Genomic DNA, 14,564 nt, shown 5'->3' with positions numbered 1-14,564 from the left:
CATTGAGTCCCTCAATCAGATTGAATATTACACCAGTCACAGTTTGGGTGACACGGATCCTGGATCAGAAATTCCTGAAGGGAACTCCTCCAGTATTGAGGGTGGGTGCAGTTTTACTTGTTGCCATCACGTTTTTTAATCCATAACGCAATCTGCTATCTAAAATTAACAATGAAATATATCAGAACTTACTCGCTGTAAAATGATGCTGCTGAAGACATGGAGATTTGCTGACTGATTTTAGTTTTAAAAATTGAGAAATAATTTGGATTTCTCAAAATCATGTCGATTTAACCCAGTCGTATAATGGAATGAAACTTTCAGTTCATGATGTTTTCTGACACTGTTGTCTGGGCGGTGAAATGCGAAATTTGTATGCATGTTGGATAGGTGATTCAATGGGATACATGTGACTTTAAAAGGGAGGCCAGAATTTTCTCACACAGTGACCACAGACTGCAAGGGAAAATGCTGCTGGATCGCGGTGCAAAGGAAGCTCGACGTCTTTACACTGTTCGGTGATGTTCCCTGAGTCGGCAGAGCTGGTGGGTGGAGGCTGCAGTTTAAGGCTCTGGGCAGGTAACTGAGCCTCTTCAACAGGAATGCATGGCAATTTACCAAGCTATTAACAATTTAGTGAAGGTGCATCAAAAGGGCGGCACAGTGGCGCAGTGGTTAGCACCGCACCCTCACAGCTCCAGCAATCCGGGTTCAATTCTGGGTACTGTCTGTGTGGAGTTTGCTAGTTCTCCCTGTGTCTGCGTGGATTTCCTCCGGGTGCTCCGGTTTCTTCCCACAGCCAAAAGACTTGCAGGTTGATAGGCAGAAGGGCCTGTTTCAGTGCTGTATATCTAAATAAACAACAGTTTTCACAGATTCACCATCTGTAAGCAAGGAGAAGGTCAGTTTTGGCTGTGAAAAGCATTGTGATACTGGAGAGCGATACTGACTCGCGATATTGGCAATCTGGAGGCTGACCAATCTTGGCGATCACAACAGAAGTATTCAGGATGAGCATCCACTCCGAATGGCAACATACTTATACAAAGTAAAAAGAATGGAGACCTTGAGCAGTGAGTGCAGCAATTTACAATTAGTGTCAGCCACTCCTGTTTTGAGGTCTCTTTGAGAGTGACAAGAATCATGAGGCTGGAAGAGAGTGTGGATGAATAGGGCGCACAGTCGCACGCAAGCAGCTTCTTGAGTGAAGAAGATGCTACCCACCAGAGAGGGTTTACCATCAGAGGCTCTGATTCCTGCAAATGACAGAGCAGCAGTGTCACTGAAGATTGTGCCTCTCCAGGGAGGCGGTCACTGAGCTGTGCACTATGATGGAGGAGGATCTGAACCAATGAGTGGGGGCACCCATCCTGCAATTAAATTTTCATCTTTTGTGACATTTAAGACTGTGAGCTTAATGTTAGGCACTGCACTCACCTTGCCATACTACATCCGGGCATTGATCCTGTTCCTGCACTGAAGCCTCCTACATGGGACCACCTCACGTCTGCTCACCTCCACAGCAGTCTCCTGCCAGGCCCTCTCTGCCTGCCTAGCCGGCCTCCTTCAGCCATCCCAATGGGAAAAGCACTTCCCTCCTTGACCTTGCAGCCTGGAGGATCACTTCCAGGGTGGCATGAGAAAACCTGAGCGTCACTCTTGCTCTGAGTGCTGCCATCTAACAAACACACCAGTTGTCAGTCCTCCCATCCAATGTCCTACAGTGCTCCTGTCTTTCAATCGATTAATGGCTGCGTTTAGAATAGCATGGGTCTATGGAGACTCAACTACCGTGACACGACATGGTCCTACCATTCTCCAGCCTCTAATCTCACTACAGCTGAACATCACAGTCAAACTTGGCAGGCCCGGGTAGATTGACGTCTAATGATATCATTCTAAATATTCAGTTTTACCATGTGATTTTTGTGAAAGTCATTATTTCCTCTCAGGTCTGCTTCCGGGTGATTATGATGATGTTCAGACTGGAGCCATTGACACTCAGGATGGTCACTTGTTGCTGGACAGTGGTCCTGATGATCTCTTCACACTGACAAGTGCCAGCGGTGATCTCTCCACTCTCGGTGAGTTAAACTCCCACAGTCACCAGCTCTCTGTCACTACTTTGACTTTCATTCCAATCGGTGTTTTCATAGACCGCTGGTTGATTTAAATTCATGTTGTGATGAAATGAAATTTATCTAATTAATGCTTGACTTAATTTAAAAAATACTTCCTGATGTTATTTCTTTTGTAACATCTCTCTTATTAATACTCCCACTGGAAATCTTTCAAGTGCTCAATCTGAACTCCCTGATTCAGGCTCAGAAGATCCACTTCAGCTGCTATCATCCAGCGGGAAAATAACACGGTGAATGGGGCTGAAAAACATTCAAATTCCAGTCCCCATCACCTCATTGACACTTAGATAGACGACCCGAACTGAACTCGATTTCAGTTCCATCATTAATACATAATCCTTCTCCCCACAGTATACAGCTCTCAGATCTGCACTGAACTCGCTTTTAGTCCAATCATTTATCTATCATCTTTCTCTCCACAGTATACAGCTCTCAGACCCGCACTGAACCAGCTTTACTGGTTCCCTCCAATCTTGAAGACAATGAGGATGTTCACTGTGATAGGTACACAATAGCAGACATTCCACCAACGATGGGCAGTGACTGTCTGGTTAAGCATTTTATGACGACATCAACCCAGTAAGAGCAATGCTGTATGATTTGTTCCATGTGTACAGTCCCGGCTGGTTCTGATAGTAATGTGATAATCAGTGGTGTTTTCAACAGTCAGTGATTCTAAAGTATCAGAGAGAACATTCTGTGTAGTTAATCTTGAAATAGGAGGCTTATAGAAACAGGAATATTCCTAGGAGATCATATACAGTATTTGATGTGTTTGTTTGATGGTTTGCATTGTTGTAACCCTCTCAAGTCGTGTCTGTTGTCCTTTCAGCTAAAAGTCAGCCTCAACTCCGACAAATGATGTCTGAAGGTGGACCACAGACTGGTGGAAAATATTCTGTGTAAATATTCTGAGAGAATGGCATGAACTTTTCCAACAGTGTGAACATGCTGGATGTGCTTCACTTCACGATTGAAACATCACTTTATCTTCATCAATCACCAGATTACTTGGTGTTGAAATAACTAGATTTGGCTTTTCTCCACATTTTGTCTGAAAGTGTGTGTGTTCCGTTTAATTAAAATACAAAAGAGAATTGATTTCGGATCATTTCTCTGTCTGTACAAATACTGAGATATAATACTCCGCATGTAATTGCCAACATTGCCACAGAGATTAAAATCATTGCTTATTCAAAAAGAGTTTATACGAAGTTCGTTCTGTAACCGCTTCTTATATTCATATCTTATTAAAGAAGGTTTAGAACACGTCAGGCCACAAATAAATGGTCTGTCTCTTTTATCTGCATTTATTGTAACTGTTTCCTGCACCGCGATATACTCGATGTGGACAAATTACTGCAGTTTATCGTGTAAGTGTTGATGTGCAATGGAAATAACATAAAATTAAAAAACATTTATTTCATGTTTTAATTGGAATGTGTGCCTTTGTCAATATTAATTCCTATATTATGGTTCAAGTGCTAAATATGCACCAATTCCGAGATACAATACAATGTGGTTTTAATGTGCTACACTCCCATAGCGTATGGCGGGTCAGTCGGAGAATCTGATCAGAAATTAATGTGTTTTTGCACTTTAATGATTAATATTTCAGTTAGTCATCACTGGAGTGCAATTGTTACTCAGTCAGGGGAAGACTACACCATGCACTACTCTCCAGCAGATTGTGAGTTTTCTGATTGGGAGGCTTACCGAAACACCCGTATCCACCAGCAGAGGGCGACATTATTAGAATTGAAAACATATAATGCTGGAAACACTTCACAGGTCAGGTATCATCTGTGGAGAGAGACACAGAACTAGGTTTGCATGTTCATGCGATTTCTTCAGAAATAGAACACTGAACATAGAACATAGAACAGTACAGCACGGTACAGGCCCTTCGGCCCACGATGTTGTGCCGAACCTTTAACCTACTCCAGGATCAAACTGCCTACATACCCTTCATACTACGATCATCCACGTACCTATCTAAGAGTCGCTTAAATGCCCCTAACGTATCTGATTCTACTACCACCGCTGGCTATGCATTCCACGCACCCATCATTCTCTGTGTAAGGAACCTACCTCTGAAATCTCCCCGAAACCTTCCTCCAATCACCTTAAAATTATGCCCCCTGGTGATTGCCCTTTCCGCCCTGGAAATAAGTCTCTGGCTATCCACTCTATCTATGCCTCTCATCAATCATCTTGTAACACTCTATCAAGTCACCTCTCATCCTTCTTCGCTCCAATGAGAAAAACCCTAGCTCGCTCAACCTTTCTTCGTTAAACATGCCCTCCAGTCCAGGCAGCATCCTGCTAAATCTCCTCTGCACCCTGTCTAAAGCTTCCACATCCTTCCTATAATGAGGCGACCAGAACTGAACACAATATTCCAAGTGTGGTCTAACAAGGGCTTTATAGAGCTGCAGCATAACCTCTCAGGTCTTAAACTCAATCCCCCTGTTAATGAAAGTCAACACACCATACTCTTTCTTAACAACCCTATCAACTTGGGTGGCAACGTTGACTGATCTATGGACATGGACCCCAAGATCCCTCTGTTCCTCCACACTACCAAGAATCCTGTCTTTAAGCCTGCATTCTGCATTCAAATTCGACCTTCCAAAATGAATCACTTCACACTTTTTCAGGTTGAACTCCATCTGCACTTCTCAGCCCAGCTCTGCATCCTGGTGAATGTCCCGTTGCAACCTACAACAGCCTTTTACACTATCCAAAACTCCAGTAATCTTCGTATCATCGGCAAACTTGCTAACCCAGCCTTCCACTTCCTCATCCAAGTCATTTATAAAAATCACAAAGATCAGAGGTCCCAGAGCAAATCTCTGCGGAACACCACTGGTCACCGAGCTCCAGGCTGAATACTTTCCATCTTCTACCACCCTCTGTCTTCTATGGGCCAGCCAATTCTGTATCCAGACAGCCAACTTTCCCCGAATCCCATGCCTCCTTACTTTCTGAATGAGCCTACCATGGGGAGCCTTATCAAACGCCTTACTAAAATCCATATACACCACATCCACTGCTCTTCCTTCATCAACGTGTTTTGTCACATCTTCAAAGAATTCAATAAGGCTTGTGAGCAATGACCTGCCCCTCACAAAGCCAAGCTGACTGTCACTAATCTAACTATGCTTTTCCAAATAATCATAAATCCTGTCTCTCGGAATCCTCTCCAATAATTTGCCACTACCGATGTAAGACGTTAAATATTTAATGATCGAGATTAACTACTTTTAACAAATACAGAACCAGGGAAAATGAGGATTGGAGAGAGTAAAAGAGTTAACTTTTATGTTAATATGGAAGCAGGTGTGATTAAATGAAACCTGCCCCCTTTACTCTCTCTGATCTATGTCCCTGTGATCTGCAACACTTAATTCCCTCAACCCTGACGCAGCACCGTGGGGCAGAGTGCCATTCAAGTGAGGGCAGAAAACAAAATGTAATAGCAATAGAGTATCGCATAATTTGGGGAATAGATACTGTTCTTTGCAGCAAAGACAGGGAGTCCGGAAGGCTGTGTTGCCTACCTGGTGCCAAGGTTAACGAGATCTCTTCTGGGCAAGAGAGGAACTTGAAGTGGGAGTGGAAGGTTCCAGTTGCCGTGGTCCACGTAGGTACCAATGACATAGGTAGGACTTGGAAAGAGGTTCTGCTGAGGGACGATAGCAGCTCGGGGCTAAATTAAAAAGCAGAACCACAAAGGTAATAATCTCGGCATTGCGACCTCAGCAACGTGCAAATTGGCGTAGGGTAAATAAGATTAGGGAGGTAAATGCGTGGCTCAAAGATTGGTGTGGGAGAAATAGATTCCGATTCATGGGGCACTGGCATCAGTGCTGAGGAAGGAGAGAGGTGTTCCTTTGGGACGACCCTCATTTGAACCAAGCTGGGACCAGTGACCTGCCGAATCGTATAACTAGGGTTGTAGATAGGACTTTGAACTAATTAGAGGGGGGAGGGTACAATTGAAGGGAAGTTTATAAAAAATCAAAAGGAAACGCGAGATCAGAGATGCAGGGTAGTGAAGAGGCGAACAGTAATCAAAGTGTGACAGGAAGGGGCAGAAAATATAAGCAGAATACTGCAGCAGAAAGTAGAACCAAAATGAGTAACAATGGTAAAAAGTCTAAGATTAAGGCTCTTTATCTGAATGGACGCAGCATTTACAACAAGATAGCTGATTTGACCGCACAAATAGAAATAAATGAATATGATTTGATAGCAACTACAGAGACAAGGTTGCAGAATGACCAAGACTGGGAACACGAAACTCAAGGCATCTGATATTCTGGATCGAAAAGGCAAAAGGGAAAGGTGGTGAGGTAACTTTGTTCATAAATCAATGCGATGTGTTGGGCTGATTGATGCTTATTCGCACTATACCAGCTCCGCATGGCGATCAGTATCCTGGGCTGGTAACCCATATTCACACTGCACCAGCTCAGCATAGTGATCAGTATCCTGGGCTGGTTGACCCATGTACACACTGTACCAGCTCGGCATGGCGATCTGTAAACTGGGTTGGTTGACCTATTTCGGACGGAACTGGCTGGACATGGAAATCAGTATCCTAGGCTGGGTGTCCCATGTTCACAAAGTACCAGCTCGGCATGGTGATTCGTGTCCTGGGCTGGGAGACCCATGTTCTCACTGTAGCAGTTCGTCATGGCGATCAGTATCCTGGGATTGTTGACCTATATGCACACTGTACCAGCTCGGCATGGTGATCAGGATGCTCGGCTGCTTTACCCGTATTCACGCTGTACCAGCTCAGCATGGTGATCAGTATCCTGGGCTGCTTGAACCATAATCACACTGTACCACCTCGGCATGTTGATCAGTATCCTGGGCTGGTTGAGCCAAATTCATAATCCACCAGCTCAGCATGGCGATCAGTATCCTGGGCTGGTTGACCCATGTTCACACTGTACCAGCTCGGCATGTTGTTCAGTATCTGGGGCCGTTTGACCCATATTCACAGTGTACCAGCTCGGCATCGTGATCAGTATCCGGGGCTGGTTGACCCATATGCACACTGTACCAGCTGGGCATGGTGATCAGTATCCGGGGCTGGTTGACCCATATTCACACTGTACCAGCTCGGCATGCCAATCAACATCCTGGGCTGGTTGGCACATTTTCAAACTTTTCTTTCACGGCCTGGTGATCAGCATTCCAGGCTGGTTGACCCACATTCACACGACCAGCTCGACATGGTGATCACCTCCGCTCTGTCCGTAAGCATGATGCCGAGCTGCCGGTTTCTGACCATTTCAACACACCACCCCCTGCTTTCATGCTCACACCTCTGTCCTGGGATGGCTGCAGTGTTCCAGCGAACATCAACACAAGCTCATGGAACAACATCTCATTTAGTGAGTAAGCACACAACAGTCTGCGGGACTGAACATTGAGTGCAATCATTTCTGGACTGAACCAGAAGGGTACCAATATCCTGGGGGGGGAGATTTGCTAGTGCTCTTCGGGGGGGTTTAAACAAATTCAGCAGGGGAATGGGAACCTAAATTGTCGTTCCAGTGTACAGGATGTTGAGAGTAGTGAGGTCAGGGATAAGGTTACAAGGACGCAAGAGGGCACTGGCAAGCAAGAACTTGGTTTAAAGTGTGTCTACTTCAACGCCAGGAGCATCCAGAATAAGGTGGGTGAGCTTGCAGCATGGGTTGGTACCTGGGATCTCCATGTAGTGGCCATTTCGGAGACATGGTCGAGCAGGGGCAGGAATGGATGTTGCAGGTTCCGGGATTTAGATGTTTCAGTAAGAACAGAGAAGATGGTTAAAGAGGGTGGGGGGGGGGGGGGGGGGTGTGGCATTGTTAATAAAGGAGAGTATTACAGCGGCAGAAAGGACGTTTGAGGACTCGTCTACTGAGGTTGTATGGGCCGAGGTTAGAAACAGGAGAGGAGAGGTCGCCCTGTTGGGAGTATTCTATAGACCTCCGAATAGTTCCAGAGATGTAGAGGAAAGGATAGCGAAGATGATTCTCGACAGGGGCGAGAGTAACAGGGTAGTTGTTATGGGGGACTGTAACTTTCCAAATATTGACTGGAAATATTTCGAGTACTTTAGATGGGTCAGTTTTTGTCCAGTGTGTGCTGGAGGGTTTTCTGACACAGTATGTAGACAGGCTAACCAGGGGCGAAGCCACATTGGATTTGGTACTGGGTAATGAACCCGGCCAGGTGTTAGATTTAGATGTAGGTGAGCACTTTGGTGATAGTGATCACAATTCGGTTAGGTTTACCTTAGCGATGGGCAGGGACAGGTATATACCGCAGGGCAAGAATTATAGCTGCGGGAAAGGAAATTATGGTGCGATTAGGCAAGATTTAGGATGCGTAGGATGGGGAAGGAAACTGCAAGAGATGGGCACAATCGAAATGTGGAGCTTATTCAAGGAGCAGCTACTGCGTGTTCTTGATAAGTATGTACCTGTCAGGCAGGGAGGAAGTTGTCGAGCGAGGGAGCCGTGGTTTACTAAAGAGGTTGAAGCACTTGTCAAGAGGAAGAAGAAGGCTTATGTTAGGATGAGACGTGAAGGCTCAGTTCGGGCGCTTGAGAGTTACAAGCTCGCCAGGAAGGATCTAAAGGGAGAGCTAAGCAGAGCAAGGAGAGGACACGAGAAGTCATTGGTGGATAGGATCAGGGAAAACCCTAAGGCTTTCTATAGGTATATTAGGAATAAAAGAATGTCCAGAGTTAGATTAGGTCCAATCAAGGATAGTAGTGGGAAGTTGTGTGTGGAATCAGAGGAGATAGGGGAAGCGTTAAATGAATATTTTTCGTCAGCATTTACAGTAGAGAAAGAAAATGTTGTCGAGGAGCATACTGACATTCAGACTGCTAGGCTAGATGGGATTGAGGGTCACAAGGAGGAGGTGTTTGCAATTTTGGAAAGTGTGAAAATAGATAAGTCCCCGGGGCCAGATGGGATTTATCCGAGGATTATCTGGAAAGCCAGGGAGGAGATGACAGAGCCTTTCTCCTTGATCTTTATGTCGTCATTGTCGACAGGAATAGTGCCGGAAGACTGGAGGATAGCAAATGTTGTCCCCTTGTTCAAGAAGGGGAGTAGAGACAGCCCTGGTATTTATAGACCTGTGAGCCTTACTTCGGTTGCGGTTAACATGTTGGAAAAGGTTATAAGAGACAGGATTTATAATCATCTTGAAAAGAATAAGTTTATTAGCGATAGTCAGCACGGTTTTGTGAAGGGTAGGTCGTGCCACACCAACCTTGTTGAGTTATTCGAGAAGGTGACCAAACAGGTGGATGAGGGTAAAGCAGTGGGTGTGGTGTATATGCATTTCAGTAAGGCGTTTGATAAGGTTCCCCACCACGGTAGTCTATTACAGAAAATACGGAAGTATGGGGTTGAAGGTGATTTAGAGCTTTGGATCAGAAATTGGCTAGCTGAAAGAAGACAGAGGGTGGTGGTTGATGGCAAAGGTTCATCCTGGAGTTTAGTTACTAGTGGTATACCGCAAGGATCTGTTTTGGGGCCACTGCTGTTTGTCATTTTTATAAATGACCTGGAAGAGGGTGTAGAAGGGTGGGTTAGTACATTTGCGGATGACACGAAGGTCGGTGGAGCTGTGGATAGTGCCTAAGGATGTTGTAGGGTACAGAGGGACATAGATAGGCTGGAGAGCTGGGCTAAGAGATGGCAAATGGAGTTTAATGCGGAAAAGTGTGAGGTGATTCACTTTGGAAGGAGTAACAGGAATGCAGAGAACTGGGCTAATGGGAAGATTCTTGGTAGTGTAGATGAGCAGAGAGATCTTGGTGTCCAGGTACATAAATCCCTGAAAGTTGCTACCCAGGTTAATAGGGCTGTCAAGAAGGCATATGGTGTGTTAGCTTTTATTAGTAGGGGGATCGAGTTTCGGAGCCACGAGGACATGCTGCAGCTGTACAGAACTCTGGTGAGACCGCACCTGGAGTATTGCGTGCAGTTCTGGTCACTGCATAATAGGAAGGATGTGGAAGCTTTGGAAAGGGTGCAGAGGAGATTTACTAGGATGTTGCCTGGTATGGAGGGAATGTCTTACGAGGAAAGGCTGAGGGACTTGAGGTTGTTTTCGTTGGAGAGAAGGAGGAGGAGAGGTGACTTAATAGAGACATATAAGATAAGGTGGATAGTGAGAGTCTTTTTCCTCCGATGGTGATGGCAAACACGAGGGGACATAGCTTTAAATTGAGGGGTGATAGATATAGGACAGATGTTAGACGTAGTTTCTTTACTCAGAGAGTAGTAGGGGCATGCAACGCCCTGCCTGCAACAGTCGTTGACTCGCCAACTTTAAGGGCATTTAAGTGGTCATTGGATAGACATATGGATGAAAATGGAATAGTGTAGGTCAGATGGTTTCACAGGTCGGTGCAACATCGAGGGCCGAAGGGCCTGTACTGCGCTGTAATGTTCTAATTCTAAAAAAAAGAGCATGACCACCCCCCATCACCCACCACACTTTTTGTGTTTAGTTAATTTTTCTTTATTTTTCTTTTTTCCTTCTTTATTTGGTTATTTATTTTAGATTTTTCAGTTTCTTTCCTGTGCTTACCTACTTTTTAGCTTTTTAAATGTCTGTGCTTTCAGTACTTTCTGCTTTGCAGTCAATTCTCTGTCCTCATGCTTTGACTTTCGTTAACATAGCGTTTGCCTTTGTTCCATGACAATATCGTCAGTTATTCTCTGACCCTGTCATATCAGCACCTTCTCCTTTGTTATCTCTTGCCCTACCCCCTCTTTACTTGCTTGAAACCTCTAACATTTCTAATATCTGCCAGTTCTGAAGAAGTGTCACTGTCCTGAAACGTAAACTCTTCTTTTCTCTCCACAGATGCTGTCAGACCTGCTGAGTATTTGCAGCATTTCTTGTTATTATTTAAGATTTCCAGCATCTGCAGTATTTTGCTTTTATTTTAGTGTTTAATTCACTGCCACATCTCTTCCAGGAATGCCGACCTTGAAGAAGTTCTGCTCTTCTCTCCAACGGGATTTTCGTTTGTCTCTTTTACCTTGTCCACCTTCATTGCTTTCTATTTCCGTCCTGCTGTTGATAAAGTGTCTGCCAAAACATGTTTCACAGCCACATCTCCTTCCTCAGTGCCTGTCTCCGGCTCCGACTTCTTCCACGTGGATTCCAACTGAGGTTTCATCCTTCGATTTCTGAATCCACCAGCATCTCTGGGAAATACAACATTCCTCGGACAGCTATCCTTGCCGCCACCTGAGATCCACACTCACTGCCGTGCACCATCACATGGACACACTGGACCTCTCTCTCCAGAAGCACCGCCTCACCTTATCTCAAAGCTGTTCTACTCCACAGTTGCATTTCATCCTTCGTCTTATCCAATGCCTTAACAAAAATAATTTCTTCTTCCTTTCATGTGCTAAGGAACTCAAGTTACAGCAGCTGATGGGGACTAATGTCCCTGCAGATCCTCCTTTCCTTTCACTTCTCTCTGACCCTTTCAGTGCAGCAGCTTTTTCGGGAGCAGCGTGTGAGCGAGTGAGCAGCTGGGAAAGTCCGTTTGAAAGTAAATTTAATTTCCTTTTGTTTTTCGGCGGAGGCCAGGGGGCTGCTGGGTAAGTAAAACACTATATATTTGGGCGGTTTCTGAACCCGAGACACCACACTTGTAGTGTCTCCCACCCGCCCTCCTCCTCGAACCAAAAAAAAGGACTCTTTGGGGTGTTTATAAGGTAAGGCTTTTTCGATTTCTCTGGTTTTATTGTGATTGGTAAAAACTTTTCGTTCCTTTTTCATTTAACTAAGTTTAAACTTAAGATTAAAAATGGCAGGAGATCTCAGACCCGTATCATGCTCCTCTTGCTCAATGTGGGAGCTCAGGGACATGGCTGATGACCCTGACTCCTTCACGTGCAGGAAGTGTGTCCAGCTGCAGCTCTTGTTAGACCGCATGACGGCTCTCGAGCTGCGGATGGACTCACTTTGGAGCATGCGCGATGCTGAGGAGGTCGTGGATAGCACGTTTAGTGAATTGGTCACACCGCAGATTAGGAATGCTGAGGGAGAAAGGGAATGGGTGACCAAAAGGCAGAGAAAGAGCAGGAAGGCAGCGCAGGAGTCCCCTGCGGTCATCTCCCTCCAAAACAAGTATACCGTTTTGGATACTGTTGAGGGAGATGGCTCACCAGGGGAAGGCAGCAGTAGCCAGGTCCATGGCACCGTGGCTGGCTCTGCTGTTCCGAAGGGCGGGAAAAAGAGTGGAAGGGCTATCGTCGTAGGGGATTCGATTGTAAGGGGAGTAGATAGGCGGTTCTGTGGTCGAAAACGAGGCTCCCGAATGGTATGTTGCCTCCCAGGTGCACGGGTCAGGGACGTCTCAGATCGGCTGCAGAACATTCTAAAGGGGGAGGGTGAACAGCCAGTTGTCATTGTGCACATAGGCACTAATGATATAGGTAAAAAACGGGATGAGGTCCTACATGCAGAGTTTAGGGAGTTAGGAGCCAAGTTAAAAAGTAGGACCTCAAAGGTAGTAATCTCAGGATTACTACCAGTGCCACGTGATAGTCAGAGTAAAAATGAAAGAATAGTCAGGATGAATGCGTGGCTTTAGAGATGGTGCAGGAAGGAGGGGTTCAGATTTTTGGGACATTGGGACCGGTTCTGGGGGAGGTGGGACTATTACAAATTGGACGGTCTACACCTGGGCCGGACTGGAACCAATGTCCTTGGAGGTGCTTTTGCTAACGCTGTTGGGGAGGGTTTAAACTAATGTGGCAGGGGGATGGGAACCAATTGAGGTCAGTTGACAGTAAGGAGGTAGTAACAAAAGCCTGTAAGGAACTAGATAATGAAGTCAGTGTGACTAAGGGGAAGAGCAGGCAAGGAGCAGATGATGAATATAAAGGGACTGGTGGTCTGAGGTGCATTTGTTTTAATGCAAGAAGTGTAGTAGGTAAGGCAGATGAACTTAGGGCTTGGATTAGTACCTGGGAGTATGATGTTATTGCTATTACTGAGACTTGGTTGAGGGAAGGGCATGATTGGCAACTAAATATCCCAGGATATCGATGCTTCAGGCGGGATAGAGAGGGAGGTAAAAGGGGTGGAGGAGTTGCATTACTGGTCAAAGAGGATATCACAGCTGTGCTGAAGGAGGGCACTATGGAGGACTCGAGCAGTGAGGCAATATGGACAGAACTCAGAAATAGCAAGGGTGCGGTAACAATGTTGGGGCTGTACTACAGGTCTCCCAACAGCGAGCGTGAGATAGAGGTACAAATATGTAAACAGATTATGGAAAGATGTAGGAGCAACAGGGTGGTGGTGATAGGAGATTTTAATTTTCCCAACATTGACTGGGATTCGCTTAGTGTTAGAGGTCCAGATGGAGCAGAATTTGTAAGGAGCATCCAGGAGGGTTTTCTAGAGCAGTATGTAAATAGTCCAACTCGGGAAGGGGCCATACTGGACCTGGTGTTGGGGAATGAGCCCGGCCAGGTTGTTGAAGTTTCAGAAGGGGACTACTTTGGGAATAGTGATCACAATTCCGTAAGCTTTAACATACTCATGGACAAAGACGAGAGTGGTCCAAAAGGGAGAGTGCTAAATTGGGGGAAGGCCAACTACACCAAAATTCGGCAGGAGCTGGGAAATGTAGATTGGGAGCAGCTGTTTGAAGGTAAATCCACATGTGATATGTGGGAGGCTTTTAAAGAGAGGTTGATTAGCGTGCAGGAGAGACATGTTCCTGTGAAAATGAGGGATAGAAATGGCAAGATTAGGGAACCATGGATGACAGGTGAAATTGTGAGACTAGCTAAGAGGAAAAAGGAAGCATACATAAGGTCTAGGCGGCTGATGAAAGACGAAGCTTTGAAAGAATATCGGGAATGTAGGACCAATCTGAAACGAGGAATTAAGAGGGCTAAAAGGGGTCATGAAATATCTTTAGCAAACAGGGTTAAGGAAAATCCCAAAGCCTTTTATTCATATATAAGGAGAAAGAGGGTAACTAGAGAAAGGATTGGCCCACTAAAGGACAAAGGAGGAATGTTATGCTTGGACTCAGAGAAAATGGGTGAGATTCTAAACGAGTACTTTGCATCGGTATTCACCGAAGAGAGGGACATGACGGATGTTCAGGTTAGGAACAGATGTTTGATTACTCTAGGTCAAGTCGGCATAAGGAGGGAGGAAGTGTTGGGTATTCTAAAGGGCATTAAGGTGGACAAGTCCCCAGGTCCGGATGGGATCTATCCCAGGTTACTGAGGGAAGCGAGAGAGGAAATAGCTGGGGCCTTAACAGATATCTTTGCAGCATCCTTAAACACGGGTGAGGTCCCGGAGGACTGGAGAATTGCTAATGTTGTCCCCTTGTTTAAGAAG

The 14,564-nt window shown here is 45.5% G+C and overlaps 1 long non-coding RNA gene across 1 annotated transcript; it reads left to right on the top strand.

Moving 5' to 3' along the window:
* The first annotated feature begins 1,991 nt into the window (after positions 1-1,991).
* Positions 1,992-3,518, top strand: LOC137358842 (uncharacterized). Its single transcript, XR_010971339.1, has 3 exons — positions 1,992-2,084; positions 2,564-2,720; positions 2,974-3,518. It is a non-coding gene; the product is annotated as an uncharacterized lncRNA (long non-coding RNA).
* The last annotated feature ends 11,046 nt before the right edge of the window (positions 3,519-14,564 follow it).

This window comes from Heterodontus francisci, unplaced genomic scaffold (genome assembly GCF_036365525.1).
Source record: "Heterodontus francisci isolate sHetFra1 unplaced genomic scaffold, sHetFra1.hap1 HAP1_SCAFFOLD_157, whole genome shotgun sequence".
Classification (NCBI taxonomy): Eukaryota; Metazoa; Chordata; class Chondrichthyes; order Heterodontiformes; family Heterodontidae; genus Heterodontus; species Heterodontus francisci.
Note: the sequence above shows the minus strand (reverse complement) of the source record. Positions and strands in the feature narration are given on the sequence as shown.